General features: G+C 40.6%; 1 long non-coding RNA gene across 1 annotated transcript; it reads right to left on the bottom strand.

Annotated features, from left to right (window-relative positions):
- Window positions 1-15,658: 15,658 nt before the first annotated feature.
- LOC137637337 (uncharacterized) lies at window positions 15,659-23,840 on the bottom strand. Its single transcript, XR_011043569.1, has 3 exons — window positions 23,696-23,840; window positions 20,231-20,919; window positions 15,659-16,705 (listed from the first exon to the last, which is right to left on the bottom strand). It is a non-coding gene; the product is annotated as an uncharacterized lncRNA (long non-coding RNA).
- Window positions 23,841-24,544: the final 704 nt, after the last annotated feature.

Raw genomic sequence — 24,544 nt, 5'->3', positions numbered from 1 at the left:
GAGCGTTCAGGGTTGTGCGATGAGGAGCAGCATGCGTAAGCGGGCAATCGTTCAGGGTTGTGCGATGGCGAGCAGCATGCGCAGGTAAATGATCGCGTGAAAGGGTGCGATGGTGATCAGCATCTGCAGGAGGGCGATCGTTCAGGGTTGTGCGATGAGGAGCAGCATGCGTAAGCGGGCAATCGTTCAGGGTTGTGCGATGGCGAGCAGCATGCGCAGGTGAATGATCGCGTGAAAGGGTGCGATGGTGATCAGCATCTGCAGTTGAGGGTCGCGCGATGGCGATCAGCATCCGCAGTTGAGGGTCGCGCGATGGCGATCAGCATCCGCAGTTGAGGGTCGCGCGATGGCGATCAGCATCCGCAGTTGAGGGTCGCGCGATGGCGATCAGCATCTGCAGTTGAGGGTCGCGCGATGGCGATCAGCATCCGCAGTTGAGCTAGTAGCTGGCGAACCATGTTCCTTCAGAAGTGTTGGAGAACGTTGGCGTGCCAGCTGTAACACACATGGGCGATCCGGAGATCGCTGGCGAGCTGATGATCGCTGACGAGCTGACGATCGCTGGCGAGCTGATGATCGCTGACGAGCTGATGATCGCTGACGAGCAGAAGGCTACGCGTGGAAGCCTGCGCAAAGAAGAGTCCTTGACCCCGACCTGAACCGAAGTTCTAGATCGCGAGGGCGAACGTGGGCGCACAGGGCACGTAACAGGAACCGCAGGGAAGATCATCTTGAAAGCGCTGACGAACAGGAGAGCGCTGACGAACAGAAGGGCGCGCAGGGAAACCCTGACACGCAAGGGAAGAACCCCCGTGGGGGCAACCCTTTGCCCCGAAGGGATCGTTGTCCGCCGGGAGACTGATGTCCGTCGGAAGACCGCTGTCCGTCGGGAAGACCGTTGTCCGTCGGGAAGACCGTTGCCCGTCGGGAGACGAGATTAGACTGCTGTCCATCTGCACCAAGACGGAAGATCGAGAAAAAGAAGTTGTAGGCTGCAAACGGAGATTCAAAAAGGCGCCTCAAGCACCCTTATAGGGAGATGAGAGGCCCTTACGACGAGGCGGACGGAGGGCCTTACGGCGAGGGAGGCCAACAGCAACAGCAACAGAAGAAACCTCCGAAGAGGAGTCTCTATGAGTGTACTCTCTCGCGAACGACAGAGAAACACTTCGTGGAAGAGACTGGTCAGCCAGTGACCTAAAAGGGGCAATCCTCCGAAGAGGAGCCCCTGCAGTTGCCCAGCCCCTTGAGCGAAACTGCAGGTGCGACCGCTCAGCACCAAGAGCATAGTCGCACGAAAAAAAGGCAAGAGAAGAACCCCCCAAAAGAGGAAAAGCTCAAGCCTGGACAGGAAAAAACTTCCCTCGGAAGGAAAGTTATCCGCCCAAGGAGGCAAGCCTCCTGACTGTTCTAAAATGAACTGGAGAGCTGTCCGTCGACACGGGAGTACTACCAGTAGAAGGAGACACGCCCCTGACGACAATACAAGGGGGGAGGCAGCAACAGCCGAATCCCCAGGACTCAACCAGACAGCTCACACCGTTGCTATATTACAGAAACGAACTAGATCGGTAACTGTAAAAAAATAAAACAAATAATATTAGTACACATTCATTCCCCCGGGAAGGCTCCGAAGAGGAATCCCGAGGAAAAGGAACAAGAATTACACAACAGGCACGTGCCCTCACAACCACTTACACTCGCGGAAGGAGAGCTGTAACCAAAACAGAATTATAACAATTATAATTATGTAACTATGTAATTATGTAATTTAAAAAAAGAATGAACACTAAAGAAAAAAACGAAAACCCCGAAAGGAATCGTTCTACAAGCTGAAAAATTAACAACTACAATTAGATTCATAAACTAATTGAGACAAAATGTACGGCGTAGCAACCCCACCCACACGGGAAGGAAGCTACAAGGGCGTAGTAAAACATAGTAAAAGGGTGAACGACCTCAAGAGAGAGAGAGAGAGAAAGACCGAAGTCAAACTCGATCGCAACCCATAAAATTAGGCCGTGGTGGCCTAACTGCCGAGGCCTCCACGTAGATATCGTACACTACACACACACATCTGAAAAGGAAACTTACTTATTTCTATACTCAAATATATATACAAACATGAAAACATGTTTACATATATATTGAGTAAAAGAAAAGTAAGCGATTAAGTAAAGACAAAACAGACAATGGCTGCCAAGCGAGGACCAAGACAGAGACGTCTGTCACAGTCCGAGCCAAAAGTGAAAGTGAGTATTCACCTGTGTGTGAGGGGGAGGAGGGGTAGCTAGCTACCACTCCCCTACCCCCCCGCTAACTAGCGCGGGGGTAATACACCCTCGTTAAATTCTAATGGCTCGCCATTTCAGCTACGCTAAAAGTAATAACCCTTTGTAAATAGCGTGGTTTGTATTTCGGTTACGGAACAAACCAGTGTTAATGAAGACATCTGTAGCAAAACCCTCATAAAATGATAGGATTTCTGATCTAACTCCAAATACGAAAGCAAGCCTAAAAACACATACAGCAGGCTACTTAAGCAAACCATCAAAACTAGATTTAAACCGACAAGGTGTTTAAATTAGGATACTTATAATCCTAAAATATAGAAGACTCACAATAAAGGAGAAGTATATTGACTTCATGTGACTTTCTTGACTTAAAGACAAGAAATCTGAGGTTTACGAACAATTTTAGGAGGAACAACTCACCAACTGAATTTCCTCGACAATCAGTCACTTTTCATTAAAAGAAACAGCTCAATACACACCAACAACCACAGCATATTTAGATGCCAAGACATATTTAGCAACTCATTACAATGAATACTAATTTATGGAACACATACAACCTTGCTCCCTTCAATACAGTTAATAGTAACTTGTACACAAGAATCACATGAATTCTAACTCCTCAAATTTTTCTTGGCCATTTGCTTTAGATTTGTTTAACAGATTAGCAGGTTATAACAATACATGTGTAGAAAATTCAAGATAATGAAAGGTTGCTGCACCAAATCTGAGTGAAATGACACAGCGATTTGCATGTTACACTCTTCTTTGGTCAATCACACATTTAAAAAACATAACATGTCATTAATCTTAGACATATAAAGGGTGATACTGGACTCCTTTCTACACAGATTTTACTATCTCAAATATAGAAAAAATTGTGCTCAAAACTCTTCCATGTCCTTTGTGGGACAAGTTACAATCATAAACTTAAAATATCCCAAGCATTAATGATAAATACACTCACATTCTTTGTGTCTTTCAATGGTTCTAAAGATGCAAATAGAAATTCACTTCAAACTATCTATTAAACTCTCACAAAAAACAATGCAACAAACTTCAAAAGTATAACTGAACTTACATGAAACTGTTCATCTCCAAACCAAATTAGTAGATATGTTTTGTAAAAATATAGAAATATATTCCTTGTTAATCAATACTCATAAATACAGGAACAGATACCAGACAAGGTAATATCTAAAATACATTCATATTATGGTAAATTATACATTTTACAGTAGAACATATTCTGTTTATAGAAGCATTGAATTTTCAAATAATGAGGAAGATCTATTGCTAATTATTACACCTGAGAATTCTGATTTCAAAACTTAACTTAAATTCTAATTTATGCAGTCACTATGAGAATTCGTTTATGCAACAAAACTGAATCACCTTAAAATAACATCTGATGAGAAGGAACTCTTTCAATTCCACAGTAAAATCATCCAACCACTGGACTTGTCTATGAACAATATTTTCCAGGTATATTATTCTTTAATATGTTATAATGTCAGAAATCAATATGAAAGACAAAATTTGAACAAATGGAGTATAAAACTGTTGAGAAAAAGGTTGCAATTAATCATTTCAAGATGTTAAAACTCTAAATCCATTTCTTCCTCAGTAGTCGTTATTCTAAAAGGAATATATGCTGTTAGCCAAATGGAACTTAAAATATCCGACTCAGTCAAGTTACACCTGTGACTGAGGATTTTCTTAAAGCTTCCAATGTTCTGTGATACTTTAATACAACTTTTAGTCTCTCATCATCTCAGTATCTATAAACTCTATCAACAAGAACAAATGAAAATATCTGAGCTTCAAATTATACATATTTCCAGACTAAAGTATCAAGCTGTTTAAGATCCCTAAACAGGACCAACCGGAAGATAAGTCAGTGACAAATTGCTTCCAATAACCAACCAGATGTTGTATACCAATTAATTCAGAAAAAGAAAGGCAGCATCATCATTCTCTAAATTGGAGGGAATCTGGGACGATTGCGACTTCTATAAATCTTGGCTTCTGGTGGTAAGGCAAGCAGGACGGACTCAGAGAGTGGCAGCACAGTTGCACGAGGCCAGCCCCTTGGGGTGGTGGCACCTGGCCTTTATTGAATACATTTCCAAACATCTAACTACATCTGGAAGAGAACTTGAACTTTAGATTCAGGATAACAGTGATGTTACATAAACACATTATGAACTTCATTTTGACATAAGTCTGAGAATATACTGAACCACAGACAATAAAAATCTCTAGTAACAATTCTTTATCTATTTCTTCCAAGAATGTACATAAGTGGCAATCACCTTCCAATTATAGTCTTTGATTAATAAGGCCCAAATACTATTCTTAATAGCTTTCCCTCTTACCTCATACACTTAACAGTAATTTATCCCTTAAAAATGAAAATAATCTTTAGTAACAATTACATTTAGTAACATTTCATTATGTTGCTCTTTTAAGTATATAAGTGACTAACACTCAGATATAGTGCTTTGATTAATAAGACCCAACTACTATTCTTAATAACTTTCCCTCTTACCTCCTATATTCTAGAACAGTAATTTAACGCTCAAAAGTTTAGAGAACCAGGATTCTGCAATGTCATATTAACTTCTTGACTATATAACTTTGGATACCTATCATTTTGCACTGCTATACTGCCTTCTTAGCTAAACACTCACTTTCAAAACATTCTACCCACCCTACCCTTTCAAAAGTTTTTATTTATTATTGCAATTAAAAAAAAGCATACCTAATGATCAATTATCATCACTATTACTAAACAAAAAAACCCTAAGGATGAAAATACATTCCTTTATTATCCTTGTAAACAAAATGTTTGGAATTTTCTTTACCCGACTTAAAATATGACAAATTTGAAAATAATTAGTATTTTTCCTAACTATACAAACCTTGAGCTCTTTGCAGTGGGGAGATATATCTCGACGACAGATGAAACTAGCGATTAGACTTTAGTGAGGTGTAACTACTTACCACTAGTTGGCGGGGGTGGGTAGCTGGCGGGCAGACCGGCCACCCTACTCGTCCCCGCACTAGTAACATGATGTTACTTTTGAAGAGCAGCCAAGTACTTCTCGGGGGATAGGTGAATGGGGGAACATGTTTGTGACAAATGCTAAAGATTTGTTATTTGTTCTGGTATTACATACAAACCCTTTTGCTCTCTACAGGGGTGACTCATCATTAGGTGGGTGGAGGTCCTCAGCCAACGGGCTGGTTGGTACCTGTCCCAGGGTGAGACTGCTTCCCACAAGCTTCTTAGAGACACCTCGCTAACTCTTAGAATTTTTGAGAGAGATAACGGCCTAAGCAATCCGTGTGATGGTGCGTGAACTAAGCATTGTGATGGGCCGAAACACAGCACCTTGAACTGGTATATCTTGTCGTTCAGGGTGAACCTTAGGTACTTCTTTGATGATGGATGAATGGGGATCTGGAAGTATATGTCCTTGAGGTCCAGCGTTATCATGAAATCTTTCGGTCTGTCTGACCATCTGGGCCTTCTCCATCTTGAATAGGATTTGCTGGACAAACTTGTTCAAGGGCAAGAGATCTATGACTGGTTTCCAGCCTCCAGAAACCTACTTTTCAAGAAAGAGTCGACTGTAGAAACCTGGGGACTCATCTAGGACCTCTTGGAGAGCGTCCTCCTCTAACACGGTCTGGACATCAGCCCTTGCGTAGGAACTCAAAATTGCTGAATGTAGGGTTAGAAGAGGGAGAGATTTGAATAGGACATGGTATTCTGCCTTGAGGACGGAGACCAACCAAGGTTCGGCCCCGTGAAACATCCACCTCTGCCACTTGCTCTGGAGGCATCTTCCCACTGGTGGAGTAGTAGAAGGAACACCCCACCTAGCGGGATAAACCACGTTTTCCTCCCTTCGCTCCTCTACCCTTGGAACCTCTAGCTCAAAAGGGTTTTTTTTATTAGAAGCTGCCTGCTTAGGTGGTTGTGACCCTTTCCTATGTCCGTGGAATTTTATTATTATCATTATTACAAGCTAAGCTATATCCCTCATTGGAAAAGCAATATGCTATAAGCCCAAAGGCTCCAACAGTGAAAAAATAGCCCAGTGAGGAAAGGAAATTAGGAAATACATACAAAGGAAGTAATAAACAATCAAAATATACTAAAAACAGTAATAACATTAAGTTATATCTTTCGTATACTGTATACACTAAAAACTTAAAAAAAACAAGAGGAAGAGAAAAAAGAGAGAACAGCATTCATGAGTGTACCCTCAAGCAAGAGAACACTAATTCAAGAGCTTGGAAGGCCATGGTACAGGGGCTACTGCACTAGCCAAGACTAGAGAACAATGGTTTGATTTTGGAGAGTCCTTCTCCTAGATGAACTGCTATCTATAGCTAGAGTCTCTTATACGATTACCAAGAGGAAAGTAGCCACTGACCAATTACGTTGCAGTAAACCCCTTGAACGAAGAATTGTTTGGCAATCAAAGTATTGTCAGGTGTATGAGAACAGAGGAGAATGCAGAAAGAATAGGCCAGACTATTTGGTGTATGTGTAGGCAAAGACAAAATGAGCTGTAACGAGAGAGAGGGATCCAATGTAGTACTGTCTGGCCAATAACTCTCTAGTGGTAGTCTCAATGAGTGGCTGATGCTCTGGCCAACTTATAGCTGTGGTGCCTATGAATAAGGGCGGGAAATCATTGCCCAATGGAGGAGGGACTCTTGGCTCGCCTTTCTCCATATCCTCCACATTGAAGAGGGAGGGACCGTCCATCGAGGAATTGCATAGCTTCAGAGGTCCCCTCCTAGGCACCTACTTCTGAAATTTCGAGATTACGACATCCTGTCATCTGAAAATAGTTGTCTGTGAAAGAGACCTCTCTATGAGATCTCGAGCCTCTGCTGGCTCTGGGAGGCAAAGAGTTCCGTGGGGGGCAGAGTAGCTGCCTGGTGGAATTGCTTCATCTTCTGCAGCTTGATAAGGATGATTACCAGCCTCTCCCACTCCGGGTCTCGGCCAATGTTAGAGGCCTTCGTACTAAGGTACAGTTGGTAACTAGACGACTACTGAGGGGAAGGAAGGCGAGGTGCTGTCGGAGGAGGAATTTCTTAACAGTAGTGCTATTGCATCTTGGGTCAGCTGAAGGACTTCAAGTCCCAGAGAACTTCGAAACCTCCATGCTGGGGAACTGCTGGAGGATTGTGGGTTGGTCCTGAGACCACTTGTGTTCTTTGATAAGGTGATGGCATCCAAAGGGAAACCCCAAATATGCTTCCTAGGTCAAGGAAGAGCACGAGCAGGTGGAACGTCATGTTCTTCTCCATGTTCTTTTGCCCTAAAGAAGCGAGAGTGGTCAGCCTGACTATCACGAGCGAACATGCTCTTACTACTTACCTTAGTAAGACAATGCTACCGACGCAGCAGTACCCAAAAAATGCGATCACTGTACTACCTGATGGTGACGCGAACGTTGGCGAGGCGAGCGCTGGCACAGTGAGTCATTATGAACACCTGTACAGGTGAGAACTGGTAAGGTGTTACCCATTTGTCCCTCCTGTCTTGCCACCTGCGCGTAGTGCACTAGTGAGGGTGGGTGAGCTACTGAGGTAGCACTCACCTATGGTACTCACAGTGTCAAAACATGAAACGATGGTGAATAGGATCTACCAAACTCGCTATAGTGAGCATGTCCCCTGGCCGAGACAAAACACAGACCCTGGTCAGGAAGAGGAGCTCATCCACCCACCTAAGCTGTTGCTGGTACACAGTCAGAACAGCAGGTTCTTCGTTGTGAGAGGTTGAATCCCTAAGGCGAGATCCTAGAAGGACCTTGCCTCACAACACAATAAGCATTCTGTTGTGCCCAACAGACATGATGGCACGGGTCGGGAGTGCCCAACAGCCGCCTAACCCTATTGTCGTCTAGCTCCGAGAAGCCACGCTCGGAAGAGCTACATCGAGACATCGATGAATTGAGCACACGCTTCTGGAAGCCCTGGGGGATGACCACTCGGGCAAAGGGTACCTTGAGGTGAACCTTCAAGCACGCTATCTCCTTCCCTTCAACATGCTGATCAAGCTCAGGTTGAAGGTCAGTATAGCATGCTGTGAGTTGCTAAATGGAGCCGAAGCTAGTTTTTGGGTTCATCCAGGAGCGATCCCCCGACAAACTTTTCTGCAACTGCTCACATTCGTCCATCAAAGAATGACAAACGTAGGGTAGTCGAGCAGAAGCTGAGGTCGCTTTGGGTAGCCACGAGACTCCTTTGGTAAATGACCTCCGGAGTCTCTGGGAGAAAAACCGAAGTCAATCTCTGGGGAGGCAGCTAAGTACTCTCACTGTGTCCCTGACCGAAAGACCTCAAGCAGTCGTTACTTGCATAGGGAACCCGCAAGCCCAAAAGAAGGCCACAGTTGACGCACATCGTCAGCAAAGAGAGATTCCCCTATGGCTGGGGGCGGCGCTGCTTTTCTACGGGAAGCAACAAAGTTCTCAGAACTGCAAAGTTATCTGGGGATCAAAGGGCCAGCACTCTTACTCAACTGATCCCCAGCAGAATGAATGAGCAGTCTGAGTGACAGGAACAAGCCAACGGAGTAAGACGGCGAGGTTTCTTCCCCTTCGAGGATGATTTCGAAGAGGAATAGTCCCTCTTGTACTTCTTCCGCCGCCTATCGTATCGCAGCCACTGGAAGGGAGGCTGCTCCCTACAACTAGATGCTGCAAACACGAGTGTCCCCTATACACAGGACAAAGGCTGGGAGGATCCGTCTCCATGGATGACATAAAGCTACCGCACTGACACCCTGAACGAGAAAGAAAAAGGAAAGTTTCTAAAGTTTAGGCCAGTTTGTATTTATTAAGAATAAGTAAAAATGATGATTGGAGAGAACAAAAGCACGTCTGTTCTCTACCGAGCCAAAATAAAAAGTGACGGCATGTTATCTGTGTGGGTGGGAGCAGGGTGGCCGGTTGACCAGCCGCTAACTAGCGGCGAGTAGTTACATCTCCCTAAATATCTTACAGTTAATTTCAGCTGTTGCCGAAATATATCTCCCCACTGTGACGAGTGAAAGGGTTTGTATATAGTGTCAGAACAATCTAGTCTTTGAAAGGCATCAGATTCCCTTGTTTGTTTCCTAACCCATTTTACTGTCTTCTCTGTGCCTAAGCTGCCTAGAATTTTGATCTAATTTAGAAAAATAATACCAAAGACTATAGCTACATGAAAATGAATTTATCTGTAATTAACTATAACTGGTAAACCTAGATTTATGTAATGACACATAACTCACGAAAATAAAATGTTTTCTAATCACCCAAATATAATCTGTTGGAAATATATGTATTGAAATTTTTACCATGATCACTATCATGCTACCTGACTATTAAAACAAAATATTAACCTAAAATGCATCATGGATATTACATTTCATTAACATTATTCATTTTACAATGGTAAATAAAACTAAACTTTAGGACCAATACCTTAAGAAGTAAAAACTAATATGACCAAGATTCTTTCCAAACTTCTAATCAAGACGAGAGGTTTCCCTAGAAGATACCAAATATGAGGTCAACACATCCCCAGGCTTATGTCAAAAGAAGTTTTACAGATAGAATAGCTTTCAAATATCAAAAAAAGTTCTCTTTAACAATGACCAAATACATTCAATAACATACAAGACATTTTTGACATGAACTAGATATAAATAAATGAAGATACACTATACTGTAGGAGTGGCCAAATACATGATAATTACCAAGACAATCCAAGTAATAATAATAAAGTACATTTCTATTCAACAATCTTGTGATGAAAAATTCTGGTGTAAAAATTATTATCATAGCCTGAGACCATCAAATAGATTGCTTCAACGTTAAATCAATGGACAAATTCACATTAATGTTATTAAGAATAGAGTAAAGTTCTGAAATTAAATTAAAAAATAACCATATCAATTTAATATTAAGGAGCTTACAACCCTTTTTTGTCATAATAGAAAATATGAAAGAACAGGATGTACATTAATAATGTTTAGAACTATTACAAATTGCCCTTTATAAACAATGGCAAAAATCTGATACCTGTACAATCAAATCGTTTCATAAATACAAACCTATTCTAAACTGATACTTCGTCACTGGGTTAGGCAGAGAAACTAAGAGTTAAGTTGCTGGGTATAAGTTTCGATTTACAGTAAATAAAGGCTCTCCTAGAAGAGAAGTTCCAGTAGGCCCTGCTGCTTCCTCCGGTGCCTTAGATGACCGCGGAGGTAGCAGCAGTAGGGGAGTCAGCATTATGAAGCTTCATCTGTGGTGGAAATGTGGGAGGTTGGGCTGTGGCACCCTAGCAGTACCAGCTGAACTCGGTTGAGTCCCTGATTAGGCTGAAGGAACATAGAGAGTAGAGGTCCCCTTTTTGTTTTGTTTCATTGTTGGTGTCGGCTACCCCCCAAAATTGGGGGAAGTGCCTTGGTATATGGATGGATGGAGAAGAGAAAATCTGCTCTCAAAACAAACCTATCGGTTACAGAAAGTCTTCAACTTACAAACGGTTCCAAGAAACTATTTTTAAGTCAAATTTTATATTTTGACCAAGGGTAGGCTTCTAATTCACATGCCTATGATTTTCAGCGGCAAAAGCCAACGAATAGTTCCGTTTCATACTGCCAACGTTGTCTTGCTTACTCCATAAAATTACATAATACTGTATTGTTTTATTACAGTTTTTCGTTATGAAGTTTTGATACATCTGAAATTTATAATTTCAGTTGGATTTGTGTTTGTTTCTCCAAACATTCGTAAGCTGAGGGATCTTCTATTGCATTCCTAACAGACACAATGACCTAATGGTAGTTTTCAGGATACATCCTATCATCTTCCATAGCAGGAGTAAACCTGGAGCATTCAAATAGGTCATAAGAACTATGTTTGCCATGCTGGGGTGTAGTACTTTTAACCCTTTTACCCCCAGGCTATTTGGAACTTTCCAAACCTTAACCCCCGGGGGTATTTTTTTTCAAACACATTTTGCAGTATATATTTTTTAAATTGCTCTAACACCCTTAATTTTCATCATAGAGAAGTCAGGTTGGTCTCATTCTCTTGGAAAATGCCTGAAGTTTCTCAAAAAATTATCAAAAATATGCAAAAAAAATTGTAAATAGCAGATTTTTGCAAGGACGTACCAGTACATCCATGGTGGTAAAGGGGTGTTTTGTGAAACGTACCAGTACGTCCTTTGGGGGTAAAAGGGTTAAGATATCTGAAACCTATGGTCATCTTGGATCACCTATTATGATCCAGATAAAACATGAAGTTCTGAACAGCCCGGAACTTGGTAAGACATTCAAGAAACCATCAATACAATTCTTTTGACACTTTGTTGAACTATGTACATTCCAACTACAGCAGAACCGATCAAAAGTAATTTCAAAACAGTAGAGTGCATAATCATTTCACATCCAAGATAGAATGTGGTGAAAATTAACTCTCCTCTCCCTAACTCTCATTTTAACAAGCAAAGGAAATGCTTGAATAAAGCAGTCAAGGATAAAACTAACTTCAGGCAACAAACATTTTATTAAAGGAAAGTCCTGCTTTGATACTAACTTGGAATACCTTGTCATTACCAGCTAAAAAAAGGGGGACTTTAGCATTCTTTGAAATCACAATGAGACTCCATGACAAAAGAAAGCTGTCGGGGAATTTTGGCCTAAGATTTATCCACAATTTAAAGTATGCTTATAAGTTTCCAACAGTTCATAAGAAAGCAGTTAACTGTCAACGTTGGTCAGGATAGCGACTGGTGGCGAGAGAGTGACCTCATCACTTCTACCTCCTGGGATTTAGTTTTGCTGACAATTTTGAAAGAGGCTCACAACTATTTTAAATGGTAATTCCTTCCAGAATAAATTGCGAAAGTAAAATAGTTTTAGACCGTTCAATGATACCTTTAGGCAACCTTCCAAAGCTAAGTTTGAGGTTTCAGTTTGGATACTGAAATGCAATCGAGGAGAGTTCTCTAAGTTCTTCACATGTCTAGAATTCTAATTACTATCTAAAACAATTTTTGCTGATCAACGCCTTCGTTAAACTGGTTAGAAGAGAAAATAATCATTGAGCACACTACAGTCCAACAGTATACATATAAGTCTACTTTTCAATGCATTAGATGTAAGGAACATTATGTCTATTGATTCTACACCTTTCCTCTCTGAATTAATAGATATGGATCAACTCTCATGAGAGAAGTCCTGTCTTTATCATTCCAAGACATATGGAACTACAGAAATCTGTCTGTTGTTCACATTAGGAATAAGAATGAAGTCGCATTAGACTCTTCATTCATGTTCCTAGTGTGAACAACAGAACTTTACTGCATTCTTCTTCTACATAAAGAAATCCTAGATGGCTTAAGAAGCATTCTTAACTATCATACTCTTCAAAATTCTTGGTGAGTCATGAGGATTTGGAATGAAATTATTAACTTTACTATACTGCCTAGCCCAGCACTAGAGCCTGTGAGGTCTTCAGCAACCAAGTGCATGTGGGGAGAAACCCAAGAGCAACCATACTTCTTAGTATTCCAGTTTCTTAACCTGGTTCTGTAACCAACCACTGACGCATACCAAATGAGGAGCGCTTCTCACAAAACCAACGGTTGTCCTGCCAGAAAAGTGACCAAGTCTACTGAGGTAGGTAAGGGACATGTGTTTCACTATGCTAATCTCCTTTTGTGCCCACAAACGATCCAAATATAGTTCCTCAGATTATTAAGTTCCAGGGGCCTGACTTCCTGACAAGGGGAAAAATCTGTCAGGTACCAAAGACCCTTCAATATATCTCACACTTAAATACTCAAGATATTCCAAAAGCCAATAATTACTCAATATAATTTCTAACCTTATGGTCCAAATCACTGGCAACAAGAATTATATCTATAAAGGCAGTCTAGCAAAAGTTTACATAACAACTCTTTGGAGCTGAATAGAGCTTGAATAAGAGAAGACTTTCATTAGTTGAGGGCCTAGTGCTTATAAGTGTAAAAATATATAGGACCTTATTTCAAGAATAGAATAGAAATGAATGGCGAGTGATTGTGACGCACTTCCGATAGGACCCGTTGCTACCTAGGGTTACGCAGTGGCTAAGTGTCCTATATGAGACTGTTACTACTCCATTACACAAGTCTAATAGTTATGTTATTACTACTAGTTACAACAGCATGAATGCAAGAGTTGATGGGAGAAGTACAAGAGGAAGGCCAAGGTTTGGGTGGATGGATGGAGTGAAAAAAGCTTTGGGTGATAGGAGGATAGATGTGAGAGAGGCAAGAGAGCGTGCTAGAAATAGGAATGAATAGCGAGCAATTGTGACGCAGTTCCGGTAGGCCCTGCTGCTTCCTCCGGTGCCTTAGATGACCGTGGAGGTAGCAGCAGTAGGGGATTCAGTGTTATGAAGCTTCATCTGTGGTGGATAACGGGGGAGGGTGGGGTGTGGCACCCTAGGAGTATCACCCTCAGTTGAGTCCCTTGCCAGGCTGGGAGGAACGTAGAGAGGAGAAGTGGGGGAAGTGCCTTGGTATATGTATGTATGTACAACAGCATACAATTGTGTAGTGGTGAAGACTGTGACAAAATTATTACCACTACAAAAAAATAAAAACTTTGCATATAAACAGCTTATGCACAATATTCCCCAGAATTCCAATTAAGTTATGCCTTACCTTAAAGTTCAATTGCAGTGACATTGGCATTTTGTGGAGACATAAAAAACCAGAGAAAAAAAAGACAACTTTTAACCACAACGTTCAGAATAAACTCTGGAAATCTGTAACCAGAATTGTATGTTATTGGCAATTTGTGTGCTCAGATGAAAAACCAGAGAAAAAAAACACTAACCAGAATGTGAAAAAAACTCTGGGAAACTGTACTCACAAATTGCCAATGACATACAATTCTTGAAATGCCTTTTATGCTATCACAAGATCCTGCTGCTTCCTCCGGGGCCTTAGATGACCGCGGAGGTAGCAGCAGTAGGGGAGTCAGCATTATGAAGCTTCATCTGTGGTGGAAATGTGGGAGGTTGGGCTGTGGCACCCTAGCAGTACCAGCTGAACTCGGTTGGGTCCCTGATTAGGCTGAAGGAACATAGAGAGTAGAGGTCCCCTTTTTGTTTTGTTTCATTGTTGGTGTCGGCTACCCCACAAAATTGGGGGAAGTGCCTTGGTATATAGATAGATAGAGACAAGATAGAAAATTCTGTTATATACATAAATAAAAACTTGCCAAATAAGATTGAGATAGGAAGAAAGTCTGGTAGGTGGAAACCAATCACTATCTAGTGCAAAACACTCTCATCTGCGATACGTCGTGGTTTATATGATAAATCCTTCGTTGAAAACCGTAAACTATCACTGAGTTACGAGTGGGTGGGTCTTTTCTTAGGATAATTATTGAATTATTAATTAATAGACTGCAAAGTTGTGGTTGATGGACACCTTAGTGAGTATAGGAATGTAATATCTGGTGTTCCTCAGGGTAGTATGCTTGTTGCATATGCAGATGATGGAACTCTTTGCATCAATTCCATCTCCTGAATGTAGATCTGGGGTTACCAAATCTCTTAATAGAGATCTAGCTAAAGTTAGTGCATGGTGCAAATTATGGAACATAGAGTTGAACCCCAACTCAATATATAAAAACTATATAAAGAACTTGTCATACCACAGAGCAGAATAATATGACTAATACAGAAATATTATTGCCAACTGTAACAAAAGCAATAGTTCACATCTGGTGATTAACATCACCTTAAAAAGTAAAAGCAAAATACAAAAGGCAATATGAAAAAAAGCTTGGCAAAGCTTAGTAGTGAGCTACAGGATACCACAAAAAGATGCTTAACCATCACTTAAGGATAGGAATATGATCTTTTAACCTAGATCTGTGATGATGATACTCCTAAAAGGAGAAAATATCCTTTGATACAAAAACCTACACTAGAAACAGAGCTTTTCAATTGAATGTTAAGTTGACCACTTCTACAGTATATGTACTAAACCCTACTAGAATTATTAACAGGCAGAACACATTTAGAGGATCCTAGTGAAATAGCCCTAATATTTCTTTTCATACTAAAAAACCATGAACAATAGGAGACCATAAAGATAATTTTAGAATGTTATTTAAGACAAAAATCAGTGAACTATTTGCCTTAAAAACTCTTAATTGAGTGGAACCCAAACAGCAATCATTTGAAAACAGTTTAAATTAAGCATTAATAAGAAAATAAATAATATGCACTGACTTTGTCAATGTTTTTTTCATATATAATGGATTCCACTCGAGACTAATTTACTTTTAAAAATCTAATTGGGAATTTCCTTAGTAGGATATTTCAGAAAAAGTCTTAATGTATTCTGCCTATTAACAATGTTATAAAAAAATTCATAAGCCCTAAAAACAATATAGAACATAAATTAACATGAGAAACAGAATGCCAGAGTCTACTTAATATAAAGTGTATAAGATCTGTCAGGATTCAGAGGCAATGTTGAATCTTGTTCTCTACATGAAAAATTGCTGAAAAGGGCTGGTCCAGGATACAGTATAGAGTGAGAATGTGAGGTTATTTCATCAGGAGGCTGTAGCCTACTTCTCCATCCAAAGTACCAATGTAATGTTTGTTTAAAATCCATCCTCGTAACTGCTGTTGATAAATGAGTATATTTCCCTCAGTAAACAAATTTATGATCTAATCACATGCAGCTCTTTCACCAGAAAACTACTGCAGATATTATGGCACTTCATCAGAATCATCAGCAACTTTTAAGGCACATTTGGGACCTGCCACTGCCAAGATGATCACCCGTCTCTCTCAGATTCTGCTGGTAACAAAGTGTCCCTTCGGTGAACTGGCTCTCAGGGGAACTATTTTACATACTTACTTATTGCTTTCTTCATTATTATAATGAACAGCAGCAAAGAGCTTAGTATAGATCCTTGATGGATACAAGTATTGATCTCATATTCTTCTTAAAGCGTCCATTCCCAGTACTTTTAATTGAGTTTTCTTAATTCTTGTACTTTCACATCCTTCCATTTTATCGCACGTTACTTCGCTAGCTTGAATGATTCTTCTTTTCTCCTGCTCAGGCGTCGATTCTCTTTTATTTTTCCACTTTGATTCGATGCTATGCCTCTCCTCTACATAGCATTTCTTCCCTGATGCTTCTTTATGCAATTTTTTAGCAATTCTCATAAGATATTTTGAGGGAGTACTTGCTCAGAATTTTCTCTCTTTGTTTATGAATTAACAAGACTCCCTTTTCCAACTCAGTTTTATATTTTTCTGTTTGAAAACATCACCAATTTATTTTTCTGTCGAAACCTGAAATAAGAGAAAAAATACTTAAGTCACACATAACTCTAAGCTCTCATAATTGAAGCAAATTTCCTTGCTTACCAAATATTGACCAGAGGGAATTATTTCTACAGTACATCAGTACAGTGTTCTGTAACTTTTGATTAATGGAAATATGAAATTTTGCCTATTTTGATTATTCATTGAAGTTGAAAACCTACTCTATAATCCAACCTTCAACTGTTGTTGACTAATCCTATAAGCTAATCAGATTTCTAACAAACAATTTGTTCTGTACTGATAAACAAATCAAAATAAAATACGAAATAAAGTACAGTACGTAAGATAAGATCAATTTCAACCTTGACAATAATAGCTGAAAAAGCTCTATTATAAAACAAAAAGCTTGAAATATGTTAAATCTTAAAAGTAATTTGTATATTTTACTAGCACTACAAAACTCGGTTCTTTTGAAATAGCAAATATCTTCAGCAGAGCTGGAACGAAACTTGAAATTGCCAACGACATAGTTACCCCTTTTACCCCCAGGCTATTTGGAAATTTCCAACCCTTAACCCCCAAGGGGTTACTTTTTTCCCAGCACATTTTGGTGTATATTTCTTTTAAATTGCTCTATCAGCCTTAATTTTTGTCATAGAGAGGTCAGGTTGGTCTCATTCTCTTGGAAAATGTCTGAATTTTCTAAAAAAAAATTATCAAAAATATGAAAAAAATAATTTTCATAGCATTTTTTGGCAAGGACGTACCGGTACGTCCATGGGGGTAAAGGAATGGCTTTTGTGAAACGTACCAGTACGTCCTTTGGGGGTAAAAGGGTTAATAATGGGTGAATAATCCTGCCCACTCTCCCGTCAAATGCACCCCACTTTTGACCTTCGGCTCAGGACTTGGTGAGGTGGCTGAGGTGGTAAAAATGGAATTTTAAATGATAAAATTAACATTAACAATACTTACATGGATAACTTGGCTAACCCTGAAGCCCTAAAACCAGTCCAAATTTTAAACAAATTGGCAACCCTGCTACCTCCTATTCTGTCACTCTGTTAACGTCAGATGAATGGTTGCCCTTGCGTGTTTGAGGAAAGCTGTCACAAGACAAGACAGAAGGGAGGAAAGGTGTACTGTAGGTCTAAAGACCTTCCCAATCCTGCAAAAGTGTTGGTCCCAACACTCTGGGGATCCTGGAAAGGAGAGAATCCCTAATATCAAAAAATTCATAGTACACAGATCGACTGTTACTGGTTCCTCTTCCTAAGGTTGTTGAAGGCCTCCTGGCATAGAGTCCATTATGAATCCTGAATCTAATTCTTTCTCGACAGGGAGTCTACCAAAATGTTGTGAAGACCCAGAATGAACTGGAGAATCGAAGATGTCCCATCCTCTCCGCCAAATGCAAATTGAGTGACTCTAGCCGAGTCCCACTCCCTGCTTCCTTAGGTAACAGATGGTTGTCATACAGTCGACAAAGACAATACTGAGAAGACCTACACCAGTGGCCCTCAGTTCCCTCCAATATATGGAACAACCAGTTTCCAATCATTGACCCAAAATGATTTCCGATCCTTGATCTGCACCCCATCCATGATTCGATACGTCAGACCAAAACATGAAGTCCCGTGGAACCGAGCGAAGATCCATCCTTGTTTTGAAATGGTATCTCAGTAATCACTGGAGGTCCTCCCAACATTGAGGGGAGAAAGCTACCAGATTCTCCTTGGAAACACTATGCCAAGACTGACGAAGGACGAACTGAGGGGACCTCAATCTGATACGATCCCCCCGGGATTCAACTGGATCAGAGAGTCCAGACTCCCGAGAAGACACCTCCACAGGAAGGCAGGAGGCCTCTGATGATGAAAATTCTTCCAAAAGACTCAAAAGATTGTCTATACAAGTCTTGGACGGAGAAGCCCTCAAAATCCGTGAGTTCAGAAAAATCCCACAGTAGGCGGTGGTCTGGGACAGGATCAAGGATGAGTTCTTGTTCATATGGATCCTTAACACCTGCCAAAGGTCCTAGACCCTATACCTCGCTCAAAGGCAATCCTTGAGGGAGGACGACTGGAGTAGCTAAGGGTCCAGGTACCAAAGCATCCGAACCCCTCACTGGTGAAGAATGACCAATACCCAAGAAAACCTGTGGAGCTGTGGCGAGACCGAAAGACAAAATTGTGATGAAGCGAAGGAAAGGCTTGCTTTCTGGATGAATGGGGACTTGAAGGTAAGTATCCTCCAAGTCGATGGAGACCATCCAGTACCACATTCTGACCAACGCTAGAACAGACAGAACTGTCACTCTCCTGAAACTGGATTTTGCCACAAAGGTGTTTAAAACCGAGATGTCTATGATGGAGAGCTAAGCACCCAAGGCCTTCAGAACCACACGATGGAGAGCTAAGCACCCAAGGCCTTCAGAACCACAAACATTCATGAGTTCGTAAGTAGAAAATCTTTCCCTACCAGAGCCAGCAACTCCTGTCCCCTGATGGAACTGGGGGCATAACTGTTGAAGCTGAGTGGACAAAGAGAAAGGGGAGGTTTAAAAGCAAAAGGGACCTGATATCCAGCTCTCTAAAATTTCACACGTCTTTCATGCTAAGCTAAACTACTGCGAGAGACAGGCTCTGACAAGATCCTCCGGGAAAGGTAATGACTCCTATTTCAGAAAAACCTTGCCTTCGTAAGCATCAGACAAAAATCTCCTAATCTCTCTCTTCCCCTTATCCCTGTCCATACGTCAAGTGACCCTACCCTGTTGTTGTGAAACCCAACATACTAGGAAGCCAAAGTGCTAGAAGATCGAGAAGAACCAACACCAACAGCACTAAAATGTGAGGAAAAGGGTTGAAACTCTGGAGCTAGACATCTTTTTTCACAAACCCCACCCCACGAGTGAAGGAAATGGAACCCCGAGGAGAAGGGCCTGGACAAAGACCTCTGGGCTTCCAAAGCAAGATCTCCCTAACATACCACCACCACCAACACCCAGACAGGACATTCCCATCGAAAATGAATTCCTCTAAATGGGAAGAGGCAAAGTAACGAGAACTTCGATGTTCTGAATGTGAAGAAGAGAGAAGAATGACCTACCTCTTGTTGCCTCAAAGAGACCAAGAAGGGCTGCAAACTAGCAGTAATAGAGTTCTGAGCAAGAGCTCATTGGCCTGTTAGGAGGGCAGGAGCTCCCTACCAGCCAGCAATACCTATCACTATCTTGTTAAAGATTTAACAGCCTCATCAAATGTACTAATAAAGGACTTGGGCTTGTATTTTGTGTAGGAACAATCAAGATTTTACATATAGTAGTGCCCCAGTTTAATGGACATACTGGGTGAATTAACATGACCCTTTGAAAAAGTTTTTTAAACCCAGAATACCAACTTAAGTTGCTTTAAATCTTGCCCTTCAAGGAACTTGATCCAATAGAATTTACTTCAATGAATCTGAATATAGGAGTTGACTGTCTACATTAGTTTCATAAAGTATTATTTTCTCAAGTTTAGTTTTTATTAGTATTCAAACCTTTCTTACCTTTACTAGAGAGATGTAAGGTGTATCATATTGCTATCCTGTGATGGTTCTTCAGAATTTGATCAAGGCTGGAATCACCCAATACCAAGGGCATTGGGTAAATCAGGATTCACAGGCAATGTTGAATCTTGTCCTCTACATGAAGAATTACCAAGAAGGTCCAGTCCAGGCTGAAGCATAGTGAGGATGGGAGGTTACTTGGTCAGGAGGCTGTAGCCTACTTCTCCATTTAAAGTAAACGTGTACTGTTGTTTCAAATCCATCCAATATTTACTGTTAACAAATGGACATTTCTTCTTCACTTTTTGCCTCCTTAGCTGTTATATTTTCTGTTATTCCTTCTGTTCCACCAAACTTTTTTGGTTAACATTAAAATTGCAGCATACAGTAAACATGTTTTACGAAGTACTGCCTCCATCGTTAATGTGCTTCTTAATCGAGTTTCTTCTGCTGTGGTGTACTCTTCTCTTATTCTTCCATATTGATTCAATGTTATGTCCCTCATCTATGCAGTATTCCTTCTCTGGGGCCTCTTGATGCCTTTCCTCAACAAGTCCCAGAGGATATTTTGAAGGGATTGTTGCTCAAGATTTTCTATCTTTGTCCAGGAATTAACAAGATTCCTTTTTGCTACTCAGCTTTATATTTCTCTGCTAGAAAACACCGCCACCCGATTTTTTGGTGGACACCTGAAATAAGAGACAAAAAACTTGTCACGTAAAACTTCAAAAATAATTTGCATTTTGACCCAAGTTTCATAATTGAAACAAATTTGCCTGCTTACCAAATGCTGTATTGCTCAGAGGGAAATACTTGTTTCTTAAAGTAGACCATTACAGCATTCAGTATTCTTTACATTTTTGTTAATGGAAATATGAATTTTTGCCTTTGTGGAGAGCTATTCATTTCAGTTGAAAACCTATTTTATTTTTAACCAACTTGAATCATCGTTAACTAGTACTATAAGGTACAATAATTTCAAATTGAATATTTGTACTGTACTCGTAAACAAATAAAATAAAATATGAAATAAAGTACTGTATGTAAGCTGATATCATTTAAAATCTTGACAATAATATCTGGAAAAATCTAGTCATGGAAATAAAAGTTTAAAGTATGTCAAATTAAGTACTGGTATTTTGTATTTTTCTTTGCTATACGAACTTGAGTATTTTAAAATCCCAAAATTTTTAAATTAATTTCTATTTTTCATAAGTATGAGAGCTTGAGTCATTTACTATAGGAGAATGGATAACAGCGATGTTTGAACACAGCAGATAAAACTTATAACAAGGTGTAAAAAACTGAGATGTGGTTTACCTGCTGGTAGGGAAGAAGCAACTGCCCCACTGCTAACTCACTGAAAATTCACTGGGATGGGAGACGGGACTTACTTGTGAGCTGGTGCCAGCAGATAGTTTGATTAAAAGAAAGTTTGTATAATTATGAAAAATACAAATACAATATTGAGTCTGCCATATGGTCCTGGAATGCTAGAAGACCTACACAAGTGTCTCTCAGCTCCCTCCAATATATGGAACAGCCAGTTTCTGGACCAAAATAATTTACGATCCTTGATCTGCAACTCATCCATGATCCGATACGTCAGACCAAAACATGAGGTCAGGCGGAACCGAGCGAAGATCCATCCTTGTTTTGAGACAATATCTCAACGACCACTGGAGGTCCTCCCAACATTGAGGGGAGAAAGCTACCAGAGTCTCCTTGGAAACAATGTGCAACAACTGAAGAAAGGCCAAATGAAGTGACCTCGTTCTGAGATAACCCCCTGGGATTCAACTGGAGCAGAGAAGACAGACTCTAGAAAAGAGACCTCCACAACTCCACAAGAAGGCATGAGGCCTCTGATGATAAAAATTCTTCCAAACGACTCAGAAGCTTGTCTATTCAAGTCTTGGACGGAGAAGCCCTCAAAATCCAGGAGTTCAGAAAAATCCCAAGGTAGGCAGTGGTCTGGGATAGGATCAAGGATTAGTTCTTGTTCACATGGATCCTTAACTCCTGCCAAAGGTCCAGGACCATATCCCTCGCTCAAGGGCAATCCTCTTGGTGAAGAATGGCCAATACCAGAGCCATTACCCGAGAAAACCTGTGGAGCTGTGGTGAGACTGAAAGATAAGGTTGTGATGAAGCAAAGGAAAGGCTTCCTTTCTGGATGAATGGGGACTTGAAGGTAAGTATCCTCCAAGTCGATAGAGACCATCCAGTACCACATTCTGACCAATGCTAGAACTGACTGAACTGCCACTATCCTGAAACTGGATTTTGCCACAAAGGTGTTTAAAACCGAGATGTCTATGATGGAGAGCCAAGCACCTGAGGCCTTTAGAACCAAAAACATTCATGAGTTTGTAAGTAGTAAATCTTTCTCTACCAGAGCCAGCAACTCCTGTCCCCTGATGGAACTGGGGGCATAACTGTTGAAGCTGAGTGGACAAACAGAAAGGGGAGGTTTTAAAGAAAAAGAGACCAGATATCCAGCTCTCTCAAATTCCACACCTCTTTCAAGCTAAGCTAACCTACTGCGAGAGACAGGCTCTGACAGGATCCTCCGGGAGAGGTAACAAACTCCTATTTACGAGAAACCTTGCCTTCGTGAGTACCAGATGAAAATTTCCTAGTCTATCCCTTCTCCTTACCCGTCTGTACGTCAAGCGACCCTACCCTGTTGTTAGGAAACATAACATACCAGGAAGACAAAGTGCTAGACGATCAAGAAGAGCCAACACCAACAGCACTAGAATGTGAGGAAAAGGGTTGAAGCTCTGGAACTATACGTCTTTTTTACACACTCCACCCCATGAGTGAAGGGAAGGGAACCCCGAGGAGAAGGGCCTGGACAAAGACCATGGCCCTTCCAAAGCAAGATCTCCCTAACATACCACCACCACCAACACCCAGACAGGACATTCCTATCGAAAATGAATTCCTCTAAATGGGAAGAGGCAAAGTAACGAGAACTTCGATGTTCTGAATGTGAAGAAGAGAGAAGAATGACCTACCTCTTGTTGCCTCAAAGAGACCAAGAAGGGCTGCAAACTAGCAGTAATAGAGTTCTGAGCAAGAGCTCATTGGCCTGTTAGGAGGGCAGGAGCTCCCTTACCAGCCAGCAATACCTATCACTATCTTGTTAAAGATTTAACAGCCTCATCAAATGTACTATGAAAGGACTTGGGCTTGTATTTTGTGTAGGAACAATCAAGATTTTACATATAGTAGTGCCCCAGTTTAATGGACATACTGGGTGAATTAACATGACCCTTTGAAAAAGTTTTTAAAACCCAGAATACCAACTTAATTTGCTTTAAATCTTGCCCTTCAAGGAACTTGATCCAATAGAATTTACTTCAATGAATCTGAATACAGGAGTTGACTGTCTACATTAGTTTCATAAAGTATTATTTTCTCAAGTTTAGTTTTTATTAGTATTCAAACCTTTCTTACCTTTAGTAGAGAGATGTAAGGTGTATCATATTGCTATCCTGTGATGGTTCTTCAGAATTTGATCAAGGCTGGAATCACCCAATACCAAGGGCATTGGGTAAATCAGGATTCACAGGCAATGTTGAATCTTGTCCTCCACATGAAGAATTACCAGAAGGTCCAGTCCAGGCTGAAGCATAGTGAAGATGGGAGGTTACTTGGTCAGGAGCCTGTGGCCTACTTCTCCATTTAAAGTAAACGTGTTCTGTTGTTTCAAATCCACCCAATATTTACTGTTAACAAATGGACATTTCTTCTTCACTTTTTGCCTCCTTAGCTGTTATATTTTCTGTTGTTCCTTTTGTTCCACCAAACTTTTGGTTAATATGATATTTCAATTATAAAATAAATTTTTGAATATACTTACCCGGTGAATATATATAGCTGCAACTCTGTTGCTCGACAGACAAAAAAACTGTAAAAAACTCGCCAGCGATCGCTATACAGGTTGCGGGTGTGCCCATCAGCGCCAACTGTCGGCCAGATACCATACTCAATGTAAACAAAGACTCAATTTCTTCTCATCCCACTGCGTCTCTATTGGGGAGGAAGGGAGGGTCGTTTAATTTATATATTCACCGGGTAAGTATATTCAAAAATTTATTTTATAATTAAAATATCATTTTTAAATATTTAACTTAGCCGGTGAATATATATAGCTGATTCACACCCAGGGTGGTGGGTAGAGACCATTTGAATATGTTTACATCTTATGAGCTAAGAGTTTTTATTTCATTTTAGAAGTTATCAAAATAACAAAAACAAAATAAATAGGTACCTGGTAAGGAAGTCGACTTAGACGATTACTCT

This window comes from Palaemon carinicauda, unplaced genomic scaffold (genome assembly GCF_036898095.1).
Source record: "Palaemon carinicauda isolate YSFRI2023 unplaced genomic scaffold, ASM3689809v2 scaffold67, whole genome shotgun sequence".
Lineage (NCBI taxonomy): Eukaryota > Metazoa > Arthropoda > Malacostraca > Decapoda > Palaemonidae > Palaemon > Palaemon carinicauda.
Note: the sequence above shows the minus strand (reverse complement) of the source record. Positions and strands in the feature narration are given on the sequence as shown.